The 15,129-nt window shown below is 39.7% G+C and overlaps 1 protein-coding gene across 3 annotated transcripts in view; it reads left to right on the top strand.

Moving 5' to 3' along the window:
* The window catches only part of LOC124788196 (folliculin), a 175,173-nt gene that overhangs the window by 57,873 nt on the left and 102,171 nt on the right, over positions 1-15,129 (top strand). Inside the window, exon 1 of one of the 3 annotated variants that reach the window (XM_047255371.1) lies at positions 251-368. The exons of the other annotated variants lie outside the window; for them this stretch is intronic. The gene's annotated coding sequence lies outside the window, so the exon portion shown is untranslated. Of the gene's footprint in view, positions 1-250; positions 369-15,129 lie in introns of those variants that run through there. 3 annotated transcript variants of the gene reach the window in all.

Genomic DNA, 15,129 nt, shown 5'->3' with positions numbered 1-15,129 from the left:
CTTTTGACGAACTAAAGTATGATGAGCTGAAGTATGATAACTTACGCTTTTTGGTGAGTGATTTCTCTTAATCCTGAAGTATTAGCTATTTATTAATATCTTAGCAATATTGTTGTAATGGGTAATATACTGCTCTATAATTTAGATTTTAACTTTTGTTTTGCAAGCTATTTTAAATTATACTATGTTATAGCAGACAATACGATGAATTATCTGACATATGTAAGTAATTTTTCATGTTTATAGCTGCCAAATTATGTCACCAACTTGAGTGTACCTTGATTAAAAAGTAACACGATAACAGTGCCTCAAACCACAGTTTCACCAACAGAAGAGGTCTCAAGAATATCTGTCCTACTTTATCAAATGTAAGAAAACACACAACTCAGGTACGGTTTGTGTGCTTTTTTGTAGGTACGGTTTGTGTGCTTTTTTGTTATGACTGTCACAGCAACTGCACAAAATGTTGACTCAGACTATTAAGTGTTTCAAAACGGCAATACTGCCTGTTGAATTTCATACAAGCTTATCACAACATAGGTCTGCTTATATGGCATCTCATGTCTCTAGGATTGTCAGGGTTTCCTTGTAAAGCTATTGGTTTAATTTTCCCAACAAATAAAAGTTCATAGGTGTTAAGACTAATGCGCATGCAGCCCATTTCGTATTCCTGAACAACTGACCCAATGACTAATGTCTTATCAAGAGAGTTTGTAATTATCTGTCCAGAATAAGTGATACATCAATCATGTTTGTACTGCAGGGATTGCCTTATGTCCAGTGGGATGTCTTACAATAATTACGGCAGGTATCGTAGATACTTGTGGTTAAGTAGAGACTCGGCAACAAAATAGAGACCCATGACACAATTCTTGAATATTCTATATCATATCATGGCAGACCATTGTAATTGTTTATCCACTTCTCTCAGCCAGAGTGGATTTTCAACCGACCAGTAGTGCATATTGTGAAGATTGATTTGACCATGGTCTGTAAAAGTTACTTCTTTCATTAACAAACTCTTGCATAGAAATATTGCATCACTTGCAATTTTTGTAGATACTGTTTGTAGAACTGTGACAGATTTTTAAAATTATGTGCCATGGAGCTATTGCTGGAGCAAAATGTGGAAAGGATAAAATGTGTTCGAATATAGTATCTGTCTGATCCCACTCACACATTTCAGGTGCCTCATAATGATATCTAGACTGTGTGTTACGTCTGCTAAAATGTGAATTGTATTTCTCTCATCAGTTGCTGTTGTTTTTTATTGTCATATTTTGTTCTTCACATTTGTAGTTTCTTGATTTTTTTAATATCTTTACAAAAACAAATCTAGGTCTGGCATAATCAGGATACCTTTCCGTGTACAGCCACACCACTGCTTTAGCCATTTGCTGACATGCAGTTCCAGTGTTACTGAGTGGCAATGGTAAGTTAGTTTGTGAGAAACAATTCCCTGTTGTTGATTTGCTCACCTGATTATTTCCTCACAATCACCAATATCTCACCATCGGGCTTCATTTCTCAAAGTGCTGCAGTTATCACTGGCAGTCAAGAGTACAATCCAGTATCCAAATTCACCAAATAAAAATGAAAATTCTGAGAAGTAACATGACAAGCACCCTCCATCTATAATGACTGTTCATAAAAAATTCTTGTTACTTGGAACACCACATATATGTTGGTATGGACAATGTCAGTTCCAGGTAACAGAATCAAATTTAATTTGGCAGATAACATTTTCTTTCTTCTTCCCATGACATCATTGTGATTATGATGGCCATTGTTCTTGCATGGCATACACCATATCTACAAGGCAGGAGCTGACAACACAGAATAAACCTCCCAAACAGCTGGTATCACAAAATATTTCCAGATTGCTTTCATCATCCTGGCTTGCAGATACACTGCTTCGGTAGATGGCATGCAACATCTTCATCTTCACTTCATCTTCATCAAGTGATATGTTATGATACAAATTCCTTCCATTAGACAAATGATGTCATCTTTCTTGTAAAGACAAAAAACAATTAACTTTTGAAATTGAGATCTAATTCTAACCTCCTTAAATAAAAATGATTGGCAACTTGTGTGTAATACATTTGTTCATTCATTATACTTCACATGGCTATCGGTGCATCTTGTTTACAATAAATTTGCTTATTCATATCTATAATATGAGGATTTTTCACAAAGAACTCTGAACCACTAATCATAATTATGAACTTGAACAATGTCAATTTGATCAATGTTACATCACAAAGTGATCATTCAATACAAATATGAATTCTCATAGTAGTTTATACTTATGATTAATTCTGATCGTCAATCAGTTTTACATTATCTTTATTTCTTTGTATGTGTTAACTAGCTACAAGGGGACTGGTAAAATATACACATCTCTTTGTTTTTTTATCTATTGTATTGTCCATCCCTGGTAGCTAAGTGGTCAGCATGACAGAATGTCAATCCTAAGGACCCGGTTTCAATTCCCGGCTGGGTTGGAGATTTTCTCCGCTCAGGGACTGGGTGTTGTGTTGTCCTAATCATCATAATTTTATCCCCATCGACACGCAAGTCACCAACGTGGCGTCAAATCAAAAGACTTGCACCCGGTGAACGGTCTACCCAACGGGAGGCCCTAGTCGCCCGACATTTACTTTTTTATCCATTATATTAGACTGGTTTCCACACCAGAGACTTGGGAGATGCGTTAGAGCATGTACAGGTAAGTAACACTTTTAATAATTATGGGACTTCCACCAAACCAGATAAGTCGTGTTTTGAACAGTTAACAACCTTTTGTTTGTTGGGCATTCAATAATTAATTGCTTATTGCTCCAAGCATGAAGACTAGAGAACAAAATTTAGACACTTCTGTCTTTATTATTCGGTCATTAACTTAGTGTATGGGAGCAGATTAATGAACTTAGGTAAGTCCATTTACTTTGCTGCTTTGGAGGACATCTCAAAACCATTGGTATCCTCCTTCTGCAGTAACCATCAAAACAGCTCTTTCTGCAGAAAGATACTCCATGAACAATCAGTTAGCTTTCTGTAGTAATAGTGTCCCATAGGTTTATGTAAGGGGAATTCAAAAAGAAACAAGCTGGAGGCATAATTACAGAAACAAGTACCTGTATGTTAGAAGTATTTACCCTGGCTGTTGAGACACTTGTCCCACTGTGACACAAGGCGGTGAATGGCTGTCTCATAAAATTCCTGGGATGTGATGTTAACCAGTTCCGCACGTACAGCTGGACATCGTCATCCGAGATGAATCGTTTGCCCCTAGAACCTTTTTAACGGAACCAAATAGGTGTAATCACAGGGAGATAGGTCCAGACTGTACGGAGGGTGGCTGAGAACTCCCCATTTGAATTTCTGCATGAGTGCTATGACTGTGTTGGCAATATGAGGCTTTGCATTGTCGTGGAGCAGAATGACCCCATGTGTGAGATTGCCTGGTTGTTTTGATTTGATCTCTTGGTGAAGGGTGGTCAAGGTTTGCGAGTAATGCTGGGCATTCACTGTTGTCTCATGCTGCAGGAAGTGAATCAGAAGGGGGCCATCTTTGTCAAAGAAGAACGTCAGCATAGGGGAAAACGATTCACCTCGGATGACGACATCCAGCTGTACATGTGGAATTGGTTAACATCGCAGCCCTGGGAATTTTATGAGACAGCCAGTCACCACCTTGTGTCACAGAGGGACGTGTCTCAACAGCCAGGGTCAATACTTCTAAAATATAGGTTCTCGTTTCTGTGATGATGCCTCCAGCTCTTTTCTTTTTGAATGCCTCTTATACATGTAACCCTATGTCATGAGTTACACACAAGTACAACTTTGTGTATTAAGTAGATATTTTACTGTATGGAACTTACATAGCTTTTGAAGCCTGCTAAACCATGTGTTTTACTAATGTCCTCAGCAAAAGCCTGCACACTATCACTTGTAATATCTTTCTTTCTTTAAGCTGTAAAGTACACTACAGACATATATATTGTAAAAGTCAGAGGAGCAAGTAGGTAAAAAGATGAGGACTAATATAAATCCTTGGGTAAAAGAAGAGATACTGAATTTAATTGATGAAAGGAGAAAATACAAAAATGCAGTAAGTGAAGCAGGCAAAAAGGAATACAAACGTCTCAAAAATGAGATCGACAGGAAGTGCAAAATGGCTAAGCAGGGATGGCTAGAGGACAAATGTAAGGATGTAGAGTCTTATCTCACTAGGGGTAAGATAGATATTGCCTACAGGAAAATTAAAGAGACCTTTGGAGAAAAGAGGGCCTTTTGTATGAATATCAAGAGCTCAGATGGAAACCCAGTTCTAAGCAAAGAAGGGAAAGCAGAAAGGTGGAAGGAGTATATAGAGGGTCTATACAAGGGTGGTGTTCTTGAGGACAATATTATGGAAATGGAAGAGGATGTAGATGAAGATGAAATGGGAGATATGATACTGCGTGAAGAGTTTGACAGAGCACTGAAAGACCTGAGTTGCAAAAAAACTCTGGGAGTAGACAACATTCCATTAGAACTACTGACGGCCTTGGGAGAGCCAGTCCTGACAAAACTCTACCATCTGGTGAGCAAGATGTATGAGACAGGCGAAATACCCTCAGACTTCAAGAAGAATATAATAATTCAAATCCCAAAGAAAGCAGGTGTTGCCAGATGTGAAAATTACCAAACTATCAGCTTAATAAGTCACAGCTGCAAAATACTAACACGAATTCTTTACAGACGAATGGAAAAACTAGTAGAAGCCGACCTTGGGGAAGATCAGTTTGGATTCCGTAGAAATATTGGAACACGTGAGGCAATACTGACCCTACGACTTATCTTAGAAGCTAGATTAAGGAAAGACAAACCTATGTTCCTAGCATTTGTAGACTTAGAGAAAGCTTTTTACAATGTTGACTGGAATACTCTCTTTCAAATTCTGAAGGTGGCAGGGGTAAAATACAGAGAGCGAAAAGCTATTTACAATTCGTACAGAAACCAGATGGCAGTTATAAGAGTCGAGGGACATCAAAGGGAAGCAGTGGTTGGGAAGGGAGTGAGAGAAGGTTGTAGCCTCTCCCCGATGTTGTTCAATCTGTATATTGAGCAAGCAGTAAAGGAAACGAAAGAAAAATTTGGAATAGGCATTAAAATCCATGGAGAAGAAATAAAAACTTTGAGGTCCGCCGATGACATTGTAATTCTCTCAGAGACAGCAAAGGAGTTGGAAGAGCAGTTGAATGGAATGGACAGTGTCTTGAAAGGAGGATATAAGGTGAACATCAACAAAAGCAAAACAAGGATAATGGAATGTAGTCGAATTAAGTTGGGTGATGCTGAGGGTATTAGATTAGGAAATGAGACGCTTAAAGTAGTCAAGGAGTTTTGCTACTTGGGGAGCAAAATAACTGATGATGGTCGAAGTAGAGAGGATATACAATGTAGACTGGCAATGGCAAGGAAAGCATTTCTGAAGAAGAGAAATTTGTTAACATCGAGTATTGATTTAAGTGTCAGGAAGTCGTTTCTGAGAGTATTTGTATGAAGTGTAGCCATGTATGGAAGTGAAACATGGACGATAAATAGTATGGACAAGAAGAGAATAGAAGCTTTCGAAATGTGGTGCTATAGAAGAATGCTGAAGATTAGATGGGTAGATCACATAACTAATGAGGAAGTATTGAATAGAATTGGGGAGAAGAGAAGGTTGTGGCACAACTTGACCAGAAGAAGGGATCGGTTGGTAGGACATGTTCTGAGGGATCAAGGGATCACCAATTTAGTATTGGAGGGCAGCGTGGAGGGTAAAAATCTTAGAGGGAGACCAAGAGATGAATACACTAAACAGATACAGAAGGATGTAGGTTGCAGTAGGTACTGGGAGATGAAGAAGCTTGCACAGGATAGAGTAGCATGGAGAGCTGCATCAAACCAGTCTCAGGACTGAAGACCACAACAACAACAACAACAACAACAACAACTTTATAACCAAGTTACCTGATTGGCTCTACATCAAAGCACAGACTGCCGGCTTCAAGCACACAAGTAAATACGTGAATCACAGTTAACTTACATGTTTGCTTACATTTGGTACAATATGACAGATGTTTTTTGGACCTCATCTCCTGACAGCAGAATAGTGGTTTGTTGTTCTGTTATCTGGTGACTACTTGGTCAAGTTCCACACATTACGTTGTTGAAGTTCTTTTTGAAGACTGGTTCCAGTGCCCCCAACCCCCACAACTCCAAAAAAAAGCTTCACTTTAAAAAAATGGTGTCATCATTCAGCAGCTATAAACAGTCATGTTGACCAACTACTGCTAGACATTTTAGCATGACATGCCAAATGTTCAGCACAAACCCAAGTCTACAGCTGAGAAATTCAAACCAAACACACCTTAAATTATGAAAGGCCAGAGGGGTTAAGGGCACATAGTATACTTTGTAGGGAGGGTTCCCTCCTGTGCAATTCAGAAAACCTGTTATTGGTAGGAAGGATCCGGAGGGTGCCAGCTGTGCAGCAGTTATTGAAGTGAAGTGTGTTGTGTAAGGCAGCATGTTCAGCAACTGGGCGGTCCATCTGTCTCTTAGCCAAAGTTTGTTGGTGGCCATCCATACAGACAGAGAGCTTGTTGCTTGTTATGCACAGATAGGAAGCAACACAGTGGTTGCAGCTAAGTTTGTTGATCACATGACTACATTCACAGGTAGGCATGCCTTTGATAGGACAGGAGATGCCTGTGACTGGGCTGGAGTAGGTAGTGGCGGGAGGAAGTACGGGGCAGGTCTTTCATCTAGGTCTGTTGCAGGCATATGGTTCATAGGACAAAAGGTTGGGAGAAGGAGTAGACTATCCCATCAAACACAGTGCTACCTGAAAAGCAGTCATGTGCTCTACAAGCTCTGCTGCAACCACTGTGCTGCTTTCTCCATGGGCATGACAACTGACAAGCTGTCTGCATGAATGGTCATCGACAACCTGTGACCAAGGGACAGCTGGGCCACCCAGTAGCTGAACATGCTGCCCAACACAATGTTCTTCATTTCAGTGACTGCTGCCATCTGGATCCTTCCTACCAACACCAGATTTTCTGAATTGCACAGGTGGGAGCTCTCCCTGCTGTGGAGTGCTCTATGTACCTGTAACCCCTCTGGCCTGAGCCTTCACTAGTCCTTGTCCTTCACCTACTTGTCCCCTTACTTGCTCCCACTCCAGCACTACACAGCTTTCTATTACAGCAACACAGGCACTAGTCTTTTTCCCCTCCTCAATTTCTCACCTTTTCCACTCCCCCTCCCCTCCCCCTCTTGGCCCTGTCCCCCCTGAAACCACCTGACTGCACCTACCATACCTCTCCCACGATGTCCCTACACACTCCCATGAACAGCACACCATATTCTCCCATCGCTACACTGGTATTTCTCCCTCTTCCCACGTCCTCTTTATTCCTGCCACACATCTACATATCTGCAGATCACACTGAATTGCCTGGCAGAGGGTTCATCAAACCACCTTCACAAAAATTCTCTATTTTCCACTCTCAAACAGCGCAGGGAAAAAAACGAACACCTATATCTTTCCATATGAGCTCTGATTTCCCTTGTTTTATTATGATGATCATTTCTTTCTATGTAGACTGGCGTCAACTAAATATTTTTGCATTTGGAGCAGAAAGATGGTGATTGAAATTTCATGAGGAGATTCCACTGCAACAAAAAATGCCTTTATTTTAATGGAACCCATCCAAAATCCTGTAACATGTCTGTGACAATCTCTCCCCTATTTTGCAATAATACAAAACATGCTGCTCTTCATTGAATTTTCTTGATGTACTCCATTAATCCTATCTCGTAAGGATCCCACATTGTGCAGCACTACTGTGGAAGAGGATGGACAAGTGTAGTGTAGGCAGTCTCTTTAGTAGATCTGTTACATTTTCTAAGTGTTCTGGCAATAAAACAGAGTCTTTGTTTTGCCTTCCCCACAAAATTTTCTGTATGTTCTTCCCAATTTAAATTGTTCATAATTGTAATTCCTATGTATTTAGTTGAATTTACGGCCTTTACATTAGATTGATTTAATGTGTAACCATAGTTTAACGGATTCCTTTTAGCACTCATGTGGATTACCTCAGACTTTTCATTATTTAGGGTCAATTGCCAATTTTGTCACCATTCAGATATCTTTTTTAAATTGTTTTTCAATTTGTTTTACTCTTCCGATAAGTTTACTAGATGATAAACGACAGCATCATCTGCAAATAACTTAAGACAGCTGCTCAGATTGTCTCCTAAATCATTTATATAGACAAGCAACAGCAGAGGGCCTATAACACTGCCTTGGGGAACGCCAGAAATAATTTCAGTTTTACTCAATGACTTTCCATCAGTTACTATGAATGCATTATTGTGGCCAAGATAGACATGAAGCCCACACCTACTACAGTACTACAAGTTTATATGCCAACTAGCTCTGCAAATGATGAAGAAATTGATGAAATGTATGATGAGATAAAAGAAATTATTCAGGTAGTGAAGGGAGGCGAAAATTTAATAGTCATGGGTGACTGGAATTCAACAGTAGGAAAAGGAAGAGAAGGAAACGTAGTAGGTGAATATGGATTAGGGCTAAGAAATGAAAGAGGAAGCCACCTGGTAGAATTTTGCACAGAGTATAACTTAATCATAGCTAACACTTGGTTCAAGAATCATAAAAGGAGGTTGTATACTTGGAAGAAGCCTGGAGATACTGACAGATTTCAGATAGATTATATAATGGTAAGACAGAGATTTAGGAACCATTTATAATTTGTTATCAAATACCAAAAAAACTTTGTGGTAACAGTAGTATAAATAAATCATGAAATGCAGAAACACACACACAAAGTAATTCTCCTGGCCTCAGTCTCCACAAACCAGTGCACCCTCACCATTTACCCGGTAATCATCTCCCCTCCCCTCCCCTCCCATTTCACTCCTCCACACCACTGTCATTGTACACCACACAGACTCACTGAGTGAAGTAGCGCAGTGGTTGGTACACTGGACTCACATTTGGGAGGACAACAGTTCCAACCCACGTCTGCCCACGCAGATGTAGGTTTTCTGTGATTTCCCTAAATCACTCCAGGCACATGCTGGAATGGTTCCTTTGAAAGGACATGGCAGATATCCTTCCCCATCCTTGAATTAATCCGAGTTTCTGCTCTGTGTCTAATGACCTCAATGTTAATGGGAAGTTGAACCCTAATTTTCCTTCCTTTCTTTTACCACACAAACTCATGGGCTATGGTGCCTTGCATCACATTTGTAGCCAATTCATCACTTGCTGCATCTCTCTCTCTCCTACTTTGCACACCTGCTGTCTCCCTCCAAAGCACCAGCTACCTCTCTCCAGTCCGACATCACAATTCCCGCCTCTTTCTCTCTGTACTCATGCCACTGAATACAACCTCCTGCCTCAGTCCATCTGCTCAACTGTGATGCTGGTGTTGTGTATGTGTATGGGGTGAGGGGGACAAACTGAAGTGGCACCACCACACATTAAAGTCAAATAAAAATCTCAGTTGTGTTGGCCCTCATAGCAGAACTCTCCTCAGTGATCGTGGGGCTCTTCCGTACACTTGCTGAAATATTTTTGTCGTAATGGTATTTGTGGTTAATAATAAGAGTGACAAAAGTGAACATAGGATGAACTGTGGAATTCACCACCACAAATACCAAAAGTAAAAATGAATAGTTTCCTTACAGATTATGTGATCCTTTCTGTGATTCAAAATGGAATTTTTGAATTTTAGAGCAAAAATATTTAATAGTTGCCTGCTGACATCAAAAAGGAAACTGAAAATCCTCAGATATTAAGAGACAAATTTAGAGTATCTTAGTATCCATTCCTCCTATAATTTATCAGAATATTTGGACATGAGGAATAATGTTACTATGAAACATGCTTCAACTTTTACAGAATTCAGAAAGCCAGTAGAGTTATCTAAAATCAGTATAGTTACATAAACGATTAGTATGAAATAGCAGATAAAAACAGTAGCTGAGTTGTTTAAGAGGGAGTGGAGCACCAGACGTTTTTCCTTCCCAAAAGTGGCTTTTTTTCAGTACTTAGTTTCCATGGTTATTGGTGGCAGTACAGTAGTTTAATATTTAGTTTTATTTTTGTCAGACTATTTTAACAAGGTTGCTGACAACTCCACTGTTGAGCCTCCTAAATACATGCTTGCAAACCCCCCCCCCCCCCCCCACACACACACACACACTGATTGTAATTAATTGAGTATACTTTATACTAGGCTCTTCCAATGCGGCTCCATGCAGCAGGGACACACATACCAGCACCTCATCATGCTCACAGGCAGGTACAAGTAGCATAGGCTACCTGCCAGAGGGGCTCATTACATACATTATATGCAAGTGCAGGCTTTTTGGCCACCCTTGCCTATAGATGCTTGATCAGTATAGTACAGTCGTGCATGCTATGGCCCGGCTCCAAGACTGCCTGCATGTCAGCCATTTGCACACATCGGCCCAGCTGTACATTGTGCACTGTAACAGTTAACTTGGTAGACATTTTTAGCATGCAATTGCTGCATCTATCTGTTAGTGTATAATTTGCTTCATTCTACATCCATGAAGGCTCTCATTCATCGTAGAATTTATGGAACATGATGTATTAATGAATTAAAATGAATGTCCATGATCGTGACTTTTCAGTCTTCTTTAGCTGACTGGTTCTTTTGTGTTCAGTAACCTCAAAGTTATTGCTGAGGTGCCCAGCTATCATGTTCATTGTACAACTGTTCTGTTTATTTTTTTGAATACTGATTTTATAAGGTGTTTCATAACTAATTAATGTTTCGAGAATGCTGTTTTTCCCTACTTGCTTCATAAGTAATATATGTTTGAGTTCCCAACAACTAAAAAATTGTTTTTTTCTTGTATGTCCATCTGGAACCCATTGGAGGAATTTTCTCAGTCCCAACAGAAGAGGCAGGCAGTTAACACTTATTAATTTCTCTTCCTGTAACTGATGATGTCCCATTGCTACAGTTATCAATTTACATGTGTAATTGTATACTTAGTCATCATTTATACAGAAAGTTACCATGAAATGGTAACCTTCATAGTACTGCAGCCAACAAAGAAAAATTGGCAGAAGAAATTCATGTAATCTTAATTTTTTGTACAGTTGAAGGGAGTTCCATGAGCAATGTACTAAAAATCTTGGTCAATGGTGTGTGAGAGTGGGGGTGTGGTGCGGCATTTAAAGGTAACTTTTTTAAGTTTTTCTTGAATAAATAAAAAATCATGACTACTAGCAAAAACGTTTCCCAGTACAAAATTGAAGTACATTAAATTTACTACAAAAAAATATTTTTTATTTTTTCTCTGGGATTAGCAGTTTCCATGCTGCGGGGGATGGAAAAATCAGAGTTTATTAAAATAGTGTTGCAGTGGTATAAACTAAATGTTTATTTTAAAGTCAAGCAGATTAAGTTCAAATATTATATGTATGCACCACATGTAAATGCAGTGGAGCCATATTAAGAGAGAAATTGTGATCTGGGATTGTAACAGGATGGAGGGGTGGTTGGTGGAGGGAAGACAGGTCGCTGGATTGTGATTGTGCACGTCCCTCCTTCATAGATCTGCAAATGAAGAGTGAGCTGCCAATTCCTCACTCAATCTACTGCATTACATCACAAGAAGCAAATACAGCATGTGCAACAAAGTTATATCGCCCCTTCTATGGCACACCTTGTGAATCACTGGTGACACAGTGCCCAAAGGGTATTTATTTTCCACAAAGTGCTTTAACACTGTGTGTAATGTACATATGAGTCACTAATAACACATACACAGGAAGCTCGTGTAGACAGAATGTGAATAAATCTCTGCACACAGCTCTGAACTGCTAGATGATTCTTAGTCATCAAGTACAGTGGCTATAGTGTTCTTTGCTGAAAGGCAAGTTCCCCCACCTGAAGTGCTGCTTGCTTCTCAGTTTATAGACAGGTTATATCTCCCCAGCATTTCTTGTCCAATTCCCTTATGTGAGTAGATAAAGTAACTTAATTGAGCTTGTGTTTACATAGAAGAGTTATTTTCAGTATATTAAATTAGTACTTATTTGCAGTTCCTTAAGTGCGCTATTATGTAAGACAGTCCAACACCTGTAGTTTCCAACACTCTACCATTCTGAAGACCTGGCCCTAAGTACAACATTTTCAGCAATGTTGGTTCCATTATCAATGGCTGGAATACATTTCAGAGCATGAGGGTTATGAAATGCATCACCTCAGCCTCAGCTCTTACATCTCAAGAGGCCCAATGGCTTAAATCGACTCTCTTTGCAACAGAAGTAGGTCATCTAGATGTTATGAAACAACTTCAGACATTTCAACATAAGTCGAGCAATGCATTGCAGCAGATTACTGTTCTAGACTTTAACATGATTAATCCCACTCCATCAGACACATTCACGCCCACCTTGGAAGATATACTATGGATGTTTGGCAAGTGGCTCCAATCATTGCAGCCCACTCTACAAGAGCCAGCAGTTCCTGAATGGAAAAGATTTATGTAGTCTTATCAGTAACACAATTAATGGTGAGAGGAGCCCATTAACTTCTTGGTCATCCATTAATTCACAACCAAGTAACTACAATGTGGTTACACAGATTTGCGATAGATGGCAATAACATGCCACATTTACCAATCCAATCCCTTTCCTCCAGTACTAGATAAGTCTCTGAGAACATCATACATATGCTGCATTGTTTATACCAACATATTTTATATAAAAGCTCACTTAACAACAGAAATAAGTTCTCAGTTAATTGACTGTCAATCTTGGTGAAGTTAGTTTCTCTACTCACATAAGAGAACTGAATAGGAAATGCTAAGGACTTATAGTTCGCCTGTAAACTGAAAAGTCAGCAGTGGTTTAGTGAGAGAATTTTCTTTCACCATAACACAACAACTGCCGTATATGATGACTAAGAATCAATTTACCCTGTAGCAGTGTAGAGCTGTGTGCAGAGATTTACATAGATTCTGTCCATATGCGTTTCCTGTGTAAGTATTTTTTGTAACTCATACATACATTCCATGTAGCGTTAAAGCACATTGTGGAAAATAAACATCCTCCATGCAAGTTTGCACACTGCATCACCACAAGGCACACTGTAGAAGCACTGGCATAACTTCATGATACACCCTGTAGCTGCTTTTTGTGACATAGTGGGGCAGAGAGAATGAAGAATCACCTGCTCTCTCTTCAGTTTGCAGATCTGTGAAGGAGGGAAGTGCATGACCACAATCCCTTATGCATCTAATTTCCATCTTCCTCCCACCACCCTGCTACAGCCAGGGAACCGAGTTTATCATTAATATGGCTCTACTGCACTTACATGCGGTACACAATTTAATATTTAATCTTAACCTCCTTCATTTAAAAATAAACATTAATTTTATACCATTACAACACTATTTTTATTAGTATGTGATTTTTCCACTCCCCCCCCCCCCCCCCCCCCAAAAGTGGAAACTGTTAGTTCTAAAGAAAACAAATGAAAAGGGCCTCTTTTGCTGTAAATTTAATGTAGTTAATTTTTTACTTGAGAACTTTTTCACTACAAGCAATAATTTTCAATTTATTCAAGAGATACCTAAAAAAGTCATGTTTGAAGGCCCCCCACACTCCCATGCTCACATTCTATCAATCAAGATTTATAGTACAGCTACAAAAATAATCGATTTTTGGCTATATAATGTAACTGGATAGATCATAAGGTAGAAAACAGATGGCAGTTTCAACTAGGCAGACTGTGTTCTCCTGCCATTGCTTGGTGAGTAGATTTTTTATCTGTCCAATTCCAATTACATTAAGATGTTTAGTATGTTATTCATGGCTCCCCCTCCTACTACTGTACAAAAATTTGTGAATACAAGAATTTTTTCACATATTCAACCTTTTTTTTGGCAATGACAGGGCTGTAATAACTTATCATACATGTGGTATATAAAACACAAATATTAACTTCCTCAGTATAAGACATTTGTCTGACAGAATGTCTGCATTTTAGTGCCATATTTTACGGAGTACAAGACACACTGTTTTCTTCAAAAAATTGCCTCCAAAATCAGGTGTTTGAAATTAATTTAAAAATGTCTAGTGTTCGATTTACACTACTGGCCATTAAAATTGCTACACCACGAAGATGACATGCTACAGACGCAAAATTTAACCGACTGGAAGAAGATGCTGTGATATGCAAATGATTAGCTTTTCAGAGCATTCACACAAGGTTGGCGCCGGTGGCGCCACCTACAATGTGCTGACATGAGGAAAGTTTCCAACCAATTTCTCATACACAAAGAGCAGTTGACCGGCATTGCCTGGTGAAACTTTGTTGTGATGCCTCGTGTAAGGAGGAGAAATGCGCCATCAAGTTTCCGACTGATAAAGGTCGGATTGTAGCCTATCGTGATTGCGGTTTATCGTATCGCGACATTGCTGCTCGCGTTGGTCGAGATCCAATGACTGTTCACAGAATATGGAATCGGTGGGTTCAGGAGGGTAATATGGAATGCCGTGCTGGATCCCCAACGGCCTTGTATCTCTAGCAGTCGAGATGACAGGCATCTTATCCGCATGGCTGTAAAGGATCGTGCAGCCACGTCTCGATCCCTGAGTCAACATATGCTAGACAACAACCATCTGCACGAACAGTGCACGACTTTTGCAGCAGCATGAACTATCAGCTCGGAGACCGTGGCTGCGGTTACCCTTGACGCAGCATCACAGACAGGAACACCTGTGATGGTATACTCAACATCGAACCTGGGTGCACAAATGGCAAAACGTCATTTTTTCGTATGAATCCAGGTTCTGTTTACAGCATCATGACAGTTACATCCATGTTTGGTGACATCACAGTGAATCACATTGGAAGTGTGTATTTGTCATCGCCATACTGGAGTATCACCTGGCGTGATGGTATGGGTTGCCATTGGTTCCACGTCTCGGTCACCTCTTGTTCGCATTGATGGCACTTTGAACAGTGGACGTTACATTTCAGATGTGTTACGACCTGTGGCTCTACCCTT

Source organism: Schistocerca piceifrons, chromosome 3 (genome assembly GCF_021461385.2).
Source record: "Schistocerca piceifrons isolate TAMUIC-IGC-003096 chromosome 3, iqSchPice1.1, whole genome shotgun sequence".
Lineage (NCBI taxonomy): Eukaryota > Metazoa > Arthropoda > Insecta > Orthoptera > Acrididae > Schistocerca > Schistocerca piceifrons.
The sequence above is the reverse complement of the archived record's forward strand: the minus strand, read 5'-3'. Positions and strand labels throughout refer to the sequence as shown.